This window comes from Podarcis cretensis, assembly GCF_951804945.1.
Source record: "Podarcis cretensis genome assembly, chromosome: 5".
Lineage (NCBI taxonomy): Eukaryota > Metazoa > Chordata > Lepidosauria > Squamata > Lacertidae > Podarcis > Podarcis cretensis.
In genome coordinates, this window is record NC_137174.1 from 34210616 (window position 1) to 34225322 (window position 14707).

General features: G+C 42.1%; 1 protein-coding gene across 15 annotated transcripts in view; it reads left to right on the forward strand.

The window, feature by feature from the left end:
• PCDH15 (protocadherin related 15) overlaps nt 1-14707 on the forward strand; it is a 647566-nt gene that overhangs the window by 188652 nt on the left and 444207 nt on the right. For 12 of the 15 annotated variants that reach the window (XM_079976223.1, XM_079976213.1, XM_079976221.1 and 9 more), the window contains one exon: nt 9817-9953. The exons of the other annotated variants lie outside the window; for them this stretch is intronic. The gene's annotated coding sequence lies outside the window, so the exon portion shown is untranslated. The remainder of the gene's footprint in view (nt 1-9816; nt 9954-14707) is intronic. 15 annotated transcript variants of the gene reach the window in all.

Genomic DNA, 14707 nt, shown 5'->3' on the forward strand with positions numbered 1-14707 from the left:
TATTCTGCAGCATCAGGTGGCGGGTTGCATGTGTGAATGAGCTATAACAGGACATGAGAAACTAACATCACTTCAAAACCACCCCATTAAAAAAATAAAATAAAAAAATATGGAAGAGATTAAAAGAATGAGTTCTACACTGCAAGCTATTTTAGGAAAATTTTAAAACAATGTGAAGACTATAACATTGGCTGCTTTTGTTGAGCTATTTCTTTTCTTCCTTTTCAATCTGATATGGAGTACTGTGATATCTCACTCTCTTTTTGCTGGGTAGAGGTGCACATTTTTCCTTTTTCTCTTTTACAAAAATGGATAAGAGAACATTTGCTATATCATATGAACATCTCTGAATTTTTAAGAAAGTTCAAGTGAGTGGCAATATTGCTGCATGTCCTGCACATGGATGTCCTTGAGCTTATCCTTATTTCAACCTAAATCAGACTTGTTAACGTTTTCAGCAGTTACTAGGGGTGTGAATTGGCTCTGTGTGAGAGTTGGATAAAGAGGCAAACTGAGGTGATTTGGGGATCTGCCCCTCTCTAAATGTTGAAGCATGATGTCAGTTACACACACCTAAGACAGGGACCTCCAGAAAGCCTTGTTTTACTTTGCTTCTATGTTCTATGTGCCATATAGCTCAACCTTACATTTTCCTATATATATGTTTTCCTATGTTTCTCTATGTCCAAAGTGAGGCTGTGCAAAATGTCACCTGCAGAGCATTGAAGAAATATGGATGATTCTTTGTTAAGGTGTAGCAATGGATTACTTTTTAAAAGAAGTTAAAAGCTTCAATTGGCTTTTTAAAAATCCCGTGTTTTTCTGCTTTAACCAAAGCAACAACAATCAGAGCACTTCAGAACTCTATAGACAGCCATTCTAGACAGCTTCACATTGTACACTTGGTTGGATACCTTTAATGGTGTATCAGGAAGCCTGTAAATGTGTAAATGCCTAGATCTGTAAGGGCTAACAGAGGAAACAAACAGCTACCAAAAGGAAACTCCACATCTTACTTAATATTTGCTTTGTTTACAGATATGCAGACAGGAAGTCTTGCAGTAGGTACTGAATTCTCAAAGAGCATTTTGCATAGCCTTCAACCTTTCTGTTTTTGGACTGTTTGGTTCTCCCAACAAAACAGACAAAGAGACATTGTAGAGCACTGATCTGATATGTTCCCTTGCCAGTCAATTGCCATTCGTTAAAAAGCCACAACTGTTAAAGGATCTACAGATCCCCTGATCTCTAGATCCAATTGTGTGCCACAGGCAAAACCACAATGATAAACCTAGTCACAGTAATAAGATGGTCAAACTTTCAACAGCATAATCGGCCACAGGCTGTCTTCTCTTATGTTAGCATTTAATTAAATATGTCTGTAATATGGATGAAACTGAAATTGGAAACCAGGAAAAGTGTAGTTTCTTATTACCTGTTCCTTTTCATCCTGCACTTTGCTTTCCTGATGTTGTCTGGCAGGGTATCACATTTACACTCACTTTCCCCTTCTGAATGGGATTTATTCTCTGTATATTTGTATGAAGCATCTCACAAATACACAGAACTGTTAAATCTACCTCTTTTTATTATTAAGAGAATGTTGTTTAGGGGGCAGAGCACAATGACCAGTTGGCTATGCAAGACGTAAGACAATCTTTTAGGCATCCTGGCCCCAAGCTGTATAAGGTTTCGGAAACCAGGACCACCATCTTGACCTTAGCTTAGTAGCTAATTGGAGGCCAGGGCAAGTCTTACATTTTCTGCACAAACAAAAGTTGGTTTATGCTAGTGGAACAGGGGAATAATGAAAAACCTCATAAAGTGAGGTTAAAACAGAGCAAATGGATCTGCACAAGTATATGTGACTGGTAGCTTCAACATCAGCTTCCTCAGGCAAGCACACTGAAGTATCACTGAAGAAAGACAAAATTTAACACAATTATTTCTGTCCATCTTGCCTCCCTGTCCTCCATTATCACTTATCCGATTTCATTGGTTTTATAATCAGTGTTCTTGAAGCTACAAACATGAGTCTGACCAAACTGCGGGAGGCAGTGGAAGACAGGAGTGCCTGGCGTGCTCTGGTCCATGGGGTCACGAAGAGTCGGACACGACTAAACAACAACATAATCTAATCCTGGTTCCTGTGCAAAAGAAAGAAAAGGAGAGTGGAAATCGTAAAGAGACTCCCAACTCCTCTATTGCACCAAGTATAATTTCCCCCCTTATATTGCCCTGTTTGCAACTTGAGAATTCATAAAAGCAGAGTGACTCAACTGAAGAAGAAAGGATAGCAGGAAAATCTAGGAACAGTGCATAGTAAAGATACATTAATGCAATAAAATACATTAAGGGCCACCATCTTTGTCATTCTTTGTCCTCATCACAGCCATTTTATGCATTTCTGGCTCCCTAGCAGTTTGTCATTTTCATAAGTTATCCATTTAAGTATCATTAAGTGATTATTAGAGATTTCACTGAATTTTGCAATTACTTGGCTTAGAGCCCAAACCCCAATAACTCATAATGGTAAGCTTTAAAAAGGAGGCAAACATTAAAGGCACCAAAATTCTTCTCCAGGTTAAATTTGACTCTGAGTTGAAGAATTCTTCTTTTTCTCCCATGCACACACTTAGGTCACTGATAAATTGGTAGAAGTGTCTCCTTCCCATCTTTCTCAGGTTTTCTGGCACTTGGCCCATTATTGCAGCTATATTCTAGTAACTAGAGGATATATTCTAGTAACATGCTGTCACCACAAAAAGCAGCAACTGATATGTAAGGGTGCTTGAGAGCTCGTGAAGGTTGGAAATTCACAGGGAGCTGCAGGTGCAAGATCACATCTCCATTGTGAATGAGTGACATGCTTCAAAACATCAACTTCAGACAGCAGAAACAAAGAAATATCTGAAATTAATAAATATTTTGTAACATTAATTGCCCAACACAAAAGGCATCGTAAAAAAACCAAACACCTTGAAGCCCACAAACTGCAAGCCAGCAAAAAAATCATTTTAACTATATGACATTTGGAATAGAAGAAGGCCAGAACTGATGAATCCAGCTGCAACTCTTTTGGAAGGGAATTCCATTTAAGGAATTTGGTTTGGATCGTAACTGTACTCGGTAATTATCAAGCTGTGTCCTGACTATTTAAGGAAGATATTGGATTTACAGAATCTAGTTCAAATCTCTCCCCCTCCCGACTCATCACTGCTTAGTATACCTTATCATACTTGTATGATAATTTGAAATTCATCAACAGACCTTTGTTCTTGCACAGTTCCTCTGAGATCCTGTTACCGGTAACTGGGGTCCACTTTGCCCAAAACATACTTGGCTTATTGCTTTGAGAAAATTTGTTTTAAGACTTTGCTTCTTTCTGTAGAAATGAAAGTTGAAAATACCATCTGACCATTTGTGTATTTCATTCTAGACACTAATAATTTTTTGGCAGAAACAAAACAAAATAAAAAAAATTAAAGAATTCCTTCCAGTAGCACCTTAGAGACCAACTAAGTTAGTTATTGGTATGAGCTTTTGTGTGCATGCACACTTCTTCAGATACACTGAAACAGAAGTCGCCAGACCCTTATATATAGTGAGAGAGGCTGGGGAGGGGTATTACTCAGAAGGGTGGTGGGAATGGGTGATTGGCTGATAGGTGTGGTAAACCTGTTGACGACTGTTAATGACTGCAATTGGTTTTACAGGAAAAAGCAAGGGGTGAGATGGCTAAAAATAGCTTTATCATGTTTAATGAGATAAGAATCCAATGTCTCTATTCAGACCAGGTCTCTCCATGGTTTTAAGTTTGATAATAAGTTGCAATTCAGCAACTTCTCTTTCCAGTCTATTTCTGAAGTTCTTTTGTAATAAGACAGCTACTTTGAGATCTTGTATAGAATGTCCTGGGAGACTGAAATGTTCTCCTACTGGTTTCTCTGTCTTGTGATTCCTGATGCCAGATTTATGTCCATTTATCCTTTGGCATAGGATTTGGCCTGTTTGTCCAATATAGAGAGCTGAAGGGCACTGTTGGCATTTGATGGCATACACAATGTTAGAAGATGAGCAATTAAATAGTCCTGAGATGGTATGTTTGATGTAGTTGGGGCCAGTAATGGTGTTGTCCGGGTGTATGTGGCAGCAAAGTTGGCATCTTGGTTTATTGCAGGCTCTGGTACCAGTGTCCATGTTAAGTCTGTTTGTTGTATTATTGTGGGTGCGGAGTTGTTTAAGATTGGGTGGCTGTAGGCAATGAAAGGTCTTCCTCCCAAAGCTTGAGAAAGAGAACTGTCATTGTCTAGGAGAGGTTGTAGACCTCTGATGATGCGTTGAACTGTTTTAACTTGGGAGCTGTATGTGATTACTAGTGGTGTTCTGTTATTTTCTTTTTGGGGTGTGTCTTACAGCAATTTTTTTGACAGAAGTTGAAGAGGCAATGTGTGTGGAATCCTTACGGAATAACACATTCTCTGAATTTCTAAAGATAGCTGTGGCAAGTCCAACTCGTCAAGACTGGCATATTCAGACACTTACGGAGGCATTCCTAAAAGCTCGCGAAGAACCCAGTTCACTTAAGCCTGCTGCCTGCCTGTGAGAGTAACAACAGCTACCTGCACGTCTGAGGGACAGATAGATCATCACATTAAAGGCATGCTAAGGGAGACTAGCAAAGTTTTGTACCATCCCCTTCATGGATGCTTAATAATCCTTGTATTGCAGGATGTGAGCAGGCACGGGATAAAACGAGGTGTTCTATTGGTGTTTTCTTAGTTTAGGCAGGGGTTCCATGTTTGTTTTTTTTAGAGGAGGAGGAAGATGGAGCCCTATTTCTATGAGAGCGAAGAGAACTCTATTTGGCTGTTATTTTGCATATGTGAGGGACATATGTGAGCCCAGAAGATGGAATAGTAATGCCCAGTTTAACTAGAAATGAGAGGAGGCAGTCTCATTTGGTTCCATCCACTTGTACCCTTGTTTCTGATAATTCTTTATAGGTTATCATATCAAAAGCTCAGCCGGTTAGAGCATGGCACTGATAACATCAAGGATTGCATGTTTGATCTCTGTATGGGACAGCTGCATATTCCTGCATTGTAGGGGGTTGGACCAGACGATCCTCAGGGTACCTTCTATCGGACCAGTGGTGGACTTTGAGCTCTCAAATTTCAGCGGTGCTAAAATTTGGCACCCTTCCACCTCTCGTTACATTGTCCACAGAATTTTCATGGTGCAGCTGTACCAGTCAGCAACCTTAAAACCTTCTATGACGGGACATCCATTTATACTTTATATATAGGGAGCACTACATCTGCATAAAGGGACGCAGGTGGCGCTGTGGGTTAAAGCCTCAGCGCCTAGGGCTTGCCGATCGAAAGGTCGGCGGTTCGAATCCCTGCGGCGGGGTGCGCTCCCGCTGCTCGGTCCCAGCGCCTGCCAACCTAGCAGTTCGAAAGCACCTCCGGGTGCAAGTAGATAAATAGGGACCGCTTACCAGCGGGAAGGTAAACGGCGTTTCCGTGCGTGGCTCTGGCTCTGGCTCTGGCTCTGGCCAGAGCAGCGATGTCACGCTGGCCACGTGACCCGGAAGTGTCTCCGGACAGCGCTGGCCCCTGGCCTCTTAAGTGAGATGGGCGCACAACCCCAGAGTCTGTCAAGACTGGCCCGTACGGGCAGGGGTACCTTTACCTTTACCTTTACATCTGCATAGGTATTTCAAAATAAAGTTTGTAGCACCTACTTTTGTTCTTGCAAATTATAACCACAGGGTATTATGCTTTAAATGGATAAGTTATCTCCTAATTACACATTATTACCAACATCTTATCCTAAATCATGATAATCTACATCATTAACATTGTTAAATAATAACCCCCATTAATGGTCTTAGGAGACTAATTGCATCCAGTTGTTGGTGATGATGCCTTTATGCTTAAGTATGAATACTTTTAGATATAAGATACTCATTAGCATTGATTAAACAATGCTGATGCAAATAACTGCCAGAACTATATAAGCCCCAAAGCAGCATTTGTTGTTTTGAAACAGTGTTCAGCAAGACCTAACTGTTAATGAAAGCAGATTACATCTTAAGGGGAAGGGGAAAAACTTGTATGAATGAGTTGTTTTTTCCTTATCTTTTCCCAGCATATGGTTTACCTTCTGTACTGGAGAGGCGGCTAATTTATAAATGGGAGTCAAATGGGTCTGGTGGGCTACCATTGTACTTGGAGGGTAGTAGTTCTGGGACCGAAATTAATAGGGATGATACAGGAGTTGTACTGGACCATAAATACATTAATAAATATACATTTTTATTGTCACATCAATTAACATTGTAATAATAATAATAATAATAATTTATTATTTATACCCCGCCCATCTGGCTGGGCCTCCCCAGCCACTCTGGGCGGCTTCCAAAAGAATATTAAAATACTATGATACATCAAACATTAAAAGCATCCCTGAACAGGGCTGCCTTCAGATGTCTTCTAAAAGTCTGGTAGTTGTTGTTCTCTTTGACATCTGGTGGGAGGGCATTCCACAAGGAGGGCGCCACTACCGAAAAGGCCCTCTGCCTGGTTCCCTGTAACTTGGCTTCTCGCAGTGAGGGAACCGCCAGAAGGCCCTTGGTGCTGGACCTCAGTGTCCGGGTAGAACGATGGGGGTGGAGACGCTCCTTCAGGTATACTGGACCGAGGCCGTTTAGGGCTTTAAAGGTCAGCACCAACACTTTGAATTGTGCTCGGAAACGTACTGGGAGCCAATGTAGGTCTTTCAAGACCGGTGTTATATGGTCTCGGTGGCCGCTCCCTGTCACCAGTCTGGCTGCTGCGTTCTGGATTAGTTGTAGTTTCCGGGTCACCTTCAAAGGTAGCCCCACGTAGAGTGCATTGCAGTAATCCAAGCGGGAGATAACCAGAGCATGCACCACTCTGGCGAGGCAGTCCACAGGCAGATAGGGTCTCAGCCTGCGTACCAGATGGAGCTGGTACACAGCTGCCCTGGACACGGATTTAACCTGTGCCTCCATGGACAGCTGTGAGTCCAAAATGACTCCCAGGCTGCGCACCTGGTCCTTCAGGGGCACAGTTACCCCATTCAGGACCAGGGAGTCCTCCACACCTGCCCGCCTCCTGTCCCCCAGAAACAGTACTTCTGTCTTGTCAGGATTCAATCTCAATCTGTTAGCCGCCATCCATCCTCCAACCGCCTCCAGACACTCACACAGGACCTTCACCGCCTTCACTGGTTCTGATTTGAAAGAGAGGTAGAGCTGGGTATCATCCGCATACTGATGAACACCCAGCCCAAACCCCCTGATGATCTCTCCCAGCGGCTGCATGTAAATGTTGAAAAGCATGGGGGAGAGGACAGAACCCTGAGGCACCCCACAAGTGAGAGCCCAGGGGTCTGAACACTCATCCCCCACCACCACTTTCTGAACACGGCCCAGGAGGAAGGAGCGGAACCACTGTAGGACAGTGCCCCCAGCTCCCAGCCCCTCAAGACGGTCCAGAAGGATGTTATGGTCGATGGTATCAAACGCCGCTGAGAGATCCAGCAGAACTAGGAAACAGCTCTCACCTTTGTCCCTAGCCCGCCGGAGATCATCAACCAGTGCGACCAAGGCAGTTTCAGTCCCATGATGAGGCCTGAATCCCGACTGGAAGGGATCCAAATGGTCCGCTTCTTTCAGGCGTGCCTGGAGTTGTTCAGCAACCACTCGCTCAATCACCTTGCCCAAGAATGGAAGATTTGAGACTGGGCGATAGCTGGCCATCGTGGCCGCATCTAAAGATGGTTTTTTAAGAAGTGGTTTGATAACCGCCTCTTTCAGCGGGTCTGGGAAGGCTCCCTCACGGAGGGAAGCATTCACCACCCCACGAAGCCCATCGCCCAGTCCTTCCCGGCTAGCTTTTATAAGCCAGGATGGGCAAGGATCAAGGAGACAGGTGGTTGGTTTCACTCGTCCAAGCAGCCTGTCCACATCCTCGGAGGTAACAGATTGGAATTGATCCCATGCAATTTGACTAGACAGGACTCTAGCACTCTCCCGCCCCGGCCCTGCTCCCACGGTGGCGTCTACCTCTTCCCGAATCTGAGCGACTTTATCTGCAAAAAACTTTGCAAAATCATTGCAGGAGCCAAATTACAAGCCAAATGTCCATATAATTTAGTTCCCCATCTGGGCATCACATCCTTTTGGTGGCATGCTAGCACTGCAAGAGGAACCATTATATTTAGCTGTGATCATCAACATCTTTGCACATTTCCTGTATGTTGAGAATGCCATATAATTTTGTAAAGATTTGGAGTGGGGACATTTTTCTACAAATTGTGAGGGAAAGTTTGTAAAAGAGACCTTCCTGAATGTTAGCAGAAGAGAAAAGTGTCTTTTGTTTAGTCTCCAAAAGGCAACCATCTGACTCAGCCTGGGACTCGAGACCCAGAAAAATATAGGAAAACAGATGATAGTGTAGGACTAGTTTGTGACTGCTTTCCTGCCTTTGGAGTGATGGCCAGCAAACTCAGGTTGATGAGCTGCTTGTGTGAAGAGGCCAAAGAAAACTACACCAGGAACACTCATTCTGCATTTTCTGATGGCATATATGAGTCATCATTTGATGCCATAGTCACTGAATGAGCATACATGTGAAAACCCTTAGTGTGGAATAGTCTAGTATTAAAAGAGTGCAGTTTTTAACTTCAATGAAATGTTTCAGTGAAAGATGCTCTGAAATGCTATGTGTGTGAGAGAGGGAGAAGGAAGGAAGGAAGGAATCATTGCTAGTATAAAAACAGTTGCCCCCACCATTCCTCAAAACAGTATTTTTCTTTAATCCAAACATAGCTATTCTCTGCCTCCATAGTCAGAGGCAGTGATGCTTCTGAATACCAGTAGCTAATAATCACAGGTCCTCCTTATGGATTTCCCACAAAAATATGATTGGCCACAGTGCGAACAGGATGCTGGACCACGTGGGCCATTGGCTTGATCCAGCAGAGTCTTCTTATGTTCTCAGATTTTTTTATATCTGCATTTTCCCAATAACTATTTTTTAATAAACCATGTAGCATACTTTTCTTTCAGTCCATGTTTTTCACAAGCAGGGCTTTTTTAGCCATAACTCTCCCTAACTCAGTTCTGGCACCTTTCAGTGGGCGCCATTACCATTATAAGAGAACAAGGGAGGCATTCATGGTGAGTTCCGGCACCTCTTTTTTCTATAAAAATAGCACTGTTCATTAGATTTCTGCATTGCAAAAGGTTGAACTATGTGGCTCTCAGGTTCCTTGCAACTCTACAGTTCTATGATTCCATGATAACATTCTGTTCCTTCATGTGTCCACATGGGTCAGTGATTGCATGCTTACAGGAGAAGCACATGTTTTCTTCTTGAATCAAGAGGACAGCTAGAATTAGAGAGTGGGAAATCCCACTGGACTTTAGATGTGTCTTTCTTTAATTTCCATTTACTGTAGTTCTCTGTAGTGATATTATTTGTTGTTATCTGTATCTGTATCTTCTTCAGTTGTTCCCAAATTTATTTCCCCTTCAATTTGCAGTTGTACCCAAGCCCATGTACTTATGAACTATCTTTTAAAGTCCCTTAAATGATCTTCATGAGATTTTTAGTTTGTATGGCTTGCAATTTGTTGCCCAAAGGTCTTCTGTTGTCAGAATAATGAACTTCATGTAGGGCAAGCTCAGTACTTTTTCAGACAACACTTCGTGTTATTGTTCCATTACTTTATTCCATCAACCAGTTTCTCTACGAATAATACAGTGTTTTATCATTCCAGGAACTGTGCCTTCAGAGGATTAAGCAGCTTTTGGGCCTCTTCAACAGAAATGGACCTTAGGCTTATTCACGACCTCACCAAGTTATCTTCTTATATTGACAACTGCACCAACATTGAAAAATGGGCGTGAACTAAGGGTAATTTTAATTGTCATTTTTAATGCCTTAGTTGTAAGGCTGCATGCTGTTTCCAAAGTGAACTAACGCAATGACACATGTCACAAATATATATATATATATATATATATATATATATATATATACACACACATGGCCTTGGTGGCTAAGAGTACCTCTTTCCCGCTATGGTTGGTTCAAATCACCAACTGGGATGTCCAAATCACTAAGGTGATTTGGAAACTTCAGTTGGCAATCACCTGATTACTGAGTGGGAATCCATTTCGATTATACACAACTTTTTCATTTCATTTCACTTTTAATTTGTATACCGTCTTTCTATAATACTATACACAAGGCACAAAATATACAACAAAGAACACACACCATATAATAATCTTATCCAATACAATACATAACTTTAAAATAGAATGACATATCAAATAAATTAATATTCAGTAATCTATTTGAATATAAGAGTACAATACAATTAACACTCAAATAATAAATAAACAAATTCACTCTTCACAATTACAATAAATAATTGCTAAACTATGATCCATAAAGGTAACTGCAAGTCACAACGCAAATCACAATGAATAAAATACCACAATACATACAAAAACATGTAAAAAGATCAAATTGAGAAACAATGACCGCTCCCCACTTAAAACGGGGGGCGCCCTTTGCGGGGACGCGTGCAGCCCTGGATCTGGAGTGGCCCCATCAGCGTAGGCTTTGCCTTCCCTCAGGTGGGATACCTGGAGGTCCCCGCCTACCCCAGTGAGTTGTCCAATCCCACCTGGGGGAAGCGTTGCCAGGGAAACCAGACCAGGTAGGGGGAGGGATTACCTGCCCACACAATAGAGGGTGGATCTTAATTGTTAATCCTCACTTGGCTCCAGAGCTTCTCCCACCCTACCCACCCTCAGTTAATGCCTTCTTTTGCAGGTTATCTTTTCTTCATAGGTTTTGCAGGTTAACCTGTCTCCACAGGTATGCGGGCGCTGCTACGATAAGGTCGCTGTTAAAGGGCCGGAAAGGAATTTCCCTGCATTGGCAGGTTTCGCCTTTCCCGTAGCAAAACGTCACAACTTTGGCGGTATCAGGCCTTGGGCGGAATCCTTTAGTCCATCTTCCTCTTTGCGGCGGCGATACCAGGGTTCCCCATTAAAGGGGTTTTTGAAGGGAGGCTTTGGCCGTACGCCGAAAGGTCGTCATTGCTCTCCCCTGCGGCGGCGTAACGGGGGCGGCTATCTCTGCTTGAACATATGTTCTCCAGAGCCGGCCCATCCCCCCCCACACACACTGGATAACCCTGATGCTCCCTAGGTCCCCGGCTGGGGACTAGGGAGGGAGAACGCCCAATGCCTGAGCCAAGGTCTACCCACATTTGAAATTTAATAAAGTTGTGGCCAATTTAATCCCATAGCGCGTTGTCTAGAGTCGTTATTCCACATGACGGGGGGGACCACTCGGGATCTGGGGACTCCGCCTGTCCACGCAAAGACAAACAATTTATATAATTAAAAAAAATGAAAATCCCTGAATTCCACTTCTCCCTTCTAAATGAACAACAATGACAAAAAGCACTTTCCACCACCCTGGTGAAGTTTATTCTATTTTCTCATGTCCAGAAATAATTTCATGGAGAATAAGACTATCAGTATCTAGTGTTCAGTCTCCACCGCCGGAAGTACTGTGCCTCTGAAGACCATTTGCTGGGAATCACAAGTGGGGATTGTACTGTTGCCCTCATGTTCTGGTTGCAGACATAGGGCTGGCTTCTGTGAGAACAGGATGCTGGACTAGATGAGCATATGGTTTGATCCAGCAGAGCCCTTTTTATGATTTTACAATAGTATACAAATATGTTATATTAAATGTTATTGTTTGTGCAGTAGAGATGCATGATTCTACATATTCTTTCTTAGAAAGTTGTGAACATAAGATTCTGTTATCTTTCATTCTCCTGTGTGTCCCACCCATTTTTTTCTAGTCTAAACTTTGCAAGAACGTTTTCACTTGTCCTCATATATTACTTTAATGATACTTCCCTCTTGATTGCAGGATTTGTCAATGACAAAACATTGACTGACAAATAGTTTTGTATATTTATGCAGACATAGTAAGGCAGTATCTAATAACAGCAAACATCTATACATGTAGTGCTTATCAAAGATGTGATTTAGGATATTGATTGGATGGAAATTTCATTTCCCTCTAATGATTATGATTTATTAGTTAAAGGCATCAGGTTTTTTCCTAGCCCTAAAACATTTGCTATTTAAAGAGAAATTGCTCTTTAAGGTTTTGTAAAGCTCTCAAATGGGTTGTGTCCACTGAGTCCAATGGAACAATGAATTTTTTATAGTTACTACTTACTGCCTTAGTGGCTGGCAGGTAATTACATATCATCAAGGAGGAGGTTGCTCAAGGTTCATGTATCCTATAATTCTTCACTATCTTTCCCATGCAGACATTTGCCCTAGAGGATATCAAAAATTTTATGGTGTTTCCTCTGTAAAGATTCAACCACTGCAAGTGAGTTATGTGCTCATTTCTGCAAAGCAGAATGAACAACACTAATGTGATTTTAGACGGCAGATTCATTTTCAGAATGATGATGATGTGTCCTTATCTTTTAGAAGTTCCTTCTGTGCAAATCTGAGGCAGATGAGAAATCATTCAAATTGCATTTCAGAATTTAACTTTGAAACAAATGTCATCTGTAGTATATCTGCTTTTTAAAGAAGACTGCAATGGGCATCTCTTACTACAGCTTAGATGCTCCACAGTTTCATGGCATGTGGTGCTGAGTATAGCTTGGAGTGTAGAAGTGGCCTCCTTGTAGACCCCACCTTGCTTCAAAGCATGCAAAACTTGACTGAATCAACCTACATCACAGTTGATGTTCAGGTTGTCTTTGCAACATCCCCAGGGGAAGATATAACTGAGGTTAAAAAAGGTAAAGGTAGCCCTGACTGTTAGGTCCAGCCGCGGATGACTCTGGGGTTGTACGCTCATCTTGTTCTATAGGCCGAGAGAGCCGGCGTCTGTCCGTAGACAGCTTCTGGGTCATGTGGCCAGCATGACCAAGCCGCTTCTGGCGAACCAGAGCAGTGCACAGAAACACAGTTTACATTCCCGCCGGAGCGGTACCTATTTATCTACTTGCACTTTGACATGCTTTCGAGCTGCTAGGTGGGCAGGAGCAGGGACCGAGCAACGGGAGCTCACCCCGTCGCAGGGATTTGAACCATGAACCTTCTGATTGGCAAGCCCTAGGCTCTGTGGTTTAGACCACTGTGGGAGTCATAAAGCCAAGGCAGAGGCTTGCAGGGTGCCCCCTGACATTCCTCTGGGCAATGATTACCTTATATGGAGAGGGGAGTGTCAAGCCTTGACCGGGTGAGGTAACATGAGATTGGCAAACGGCCATGCGGCTGGACAGAACAAAGGACAATAAAAAGTTACCGGAGAGGAGAAGAAGTCGGAACGAGCTGCTCTCTCATATTAGGAAATATTACTGGCTTTCTGCGTCTTTATTTTACCCTAAAGAAGTGCCACTTGTAACGGCAGGCTCCAACAGACCACAATGCCACCTGCATCCCCCTATAACTGAGGTTAGTGAAGCCATATTTATGAAGCAAGGGCAAGGTCTTAGATACAGCAAAACTTTTCATCTAGCAGGTCTGGAAAAGGGTACAAGGACAATAATTGAAAAGCTGGGTTTGTTTTTCTCATCGACGGGGGTCCTTCCTTACCCAAATTTTTAGAAAGCTATGAAAATAAGTAACAATAGCATCCAAGAAGAGTTCTTATTAAGAATGGTAGTCACTGTTAGCTCAGTTTAAGTTGAACTGTCCTCATTCCTGTCACTGGGGAAACCACAATAACTCTCTTAGATGCAGTGTCGTGCAGTTGGCAGGAGATGACCTGCTCATGTGCTTCCACTAGGCATCTTGTTGGTTCTTCTGTGAGCAGAACACTGGATTAGATTTTCATGTTCTAATCTCCTGGGGGGGGCAGGATTTACCTAGTTCTTGTAGATAGATGATAGATAGATGATAGATAGATAGATAGACAGACAGACAGATAGATAGATAGATAGATAGATGATAGATAGATAGATAGATAGATAGATAGATAGATAGACAGATAGCAAGCATCATGTACTTTGCTGGTACAGTATAGTCATTTTAACAATTATTAATTAATTAAAATTATATCATGCTCTTCCCCCACAGAGGAGTCTGAGGCAGCAAACAATAAGTGATGAAACAAGAAACATATATTTTATTTTAAAAAAATTCCAATACAAATGCAGATTTGGAAACATCTCAGATTAAAAAGCTTGTTGAGAGAGGAAGATCTTCAGTAGGTGCTGAAGTGACAACAGGGACAGTCTTAGTGAGTTCAAACAATTAGGAATACTGTTTGGGTAAGCACAACTGAGACAGTGATTGTCCTACTGTGTGAGAGAGTATTCATATCATTATTTTATGGTGATATTTTATTATCATTGTGTGAGTAAAGTTTGGCCAATTTAGGCATTCTGAAATATGAAATGCTTTGAAGATTCCATTACATATAAATTCATTATATGAATAGTTTTAAAAACTGACCTACTTTTCTCTTTGTTTTCAATCTGAATGGAGGGAAATGCAATTGAAGTGAAAGCTTACTGGAGATTGCTGGTTTTGATTTTATATCTTAAATAGTGATATAATTTTGATAAATTATGTATCCTCTCTTCGGCAGTATGTATCCTC